The sequence below is a fragment of the Miniopterus schreibersii genome, assembly GCF_964146895.1.
Source record: "Miniopterus schreibersii genome assembly, chromosome: 15".
NCBI classification, from domain to species: Eukaryota; Metazoa; Chordata; class Mammalia; order Chiroptera; family Miniopteridae; genus Miniopterus; species Miniopterus schreibersii.
The window spans coordinates 50,794,328-50,795,248 of NC_138115.1; positions in this window are offsets into that span (position 1 = coordinate 50,794,328).

A 921-nucleotide genomic window follows, 5' to 3' on the forward strand; every position below is an offset into this window, starting at 1 on the left:
AGGAGGAGAGGGGAGAGGAAGGGGGGGGGGGCGAAGGAATAGAAGGCAGCGAGAGGGAAAGAAGGCCCATGCCCCTGGGACCTGAGCAAAGTGGCTGGAGCAGGGCTGAGACTGTGGTGCACACGGAGGCCATGACCTTGGGGGCTGGGTTGGGTGGAGAGTCCCTTCCCGCTCAGTTGCAGGAGGCTGGGGTCATCACGAGGCCAGCTGAAAGCAAATGTCCCTTTTAGGAGGGGAGGCACAGCCTATCTGGCTTCTCTGGGATATGGAACTATAACGGGTGGGTCCCTGGGGCTGCTGGCTTGAAAGAAGGCCGGCGGTTGCTGGGATCCCAGGCAGCCCTGGAGTGGCTGGACAGAGCGGTGAGGCTGGACAGCCGCGACCTGGCCTGGGCTTCAGGGTGTGGGCAGCACCCCGCCGTGCCAGCGGTCCCAGGGCCTGCACCGCCACCTGCTGAGCGTCCGGGGCAGTCCCGGGTCCTGCGCCGCGGGGCTCACGCGCGCGGCCGGCCGGCGGGAGTGGGAAGGCGCGACGAGGCGAGGGGCGCGCAGGTGAGCGCGGGCTCGTCGCTTCCCGGCTCGCTCGCCCTTCCCGCCGGGGAGTTGAGCGCCCGGGTAAACACCAGGCGCGGTGTGCGCGGTGTATCCACGGAGAGACAAAGCCGGGGCGGGGCGGGGGCGCCGCCCGCGAGGCCCGGGCGGGGGCGCGGGGCGCAGACTAGCCTCCCCTGGCGAGGGTTGCCCCACCGCCCGGGAGACCCCAGCCGAGCCCGCGGACAGGTGGAGCGGGGGCGGGGTGGCGGCCGGGCGGGTCCCGCCCCGGAGGTGGGGCCGGGCGGGGCGGGGCCGCGTTATGCAAATGTCGCCCACGGGCGGCCAATTGCCGGCGCTCCCCGCGCGGCTCCGAGCACCCTGTCCCGCC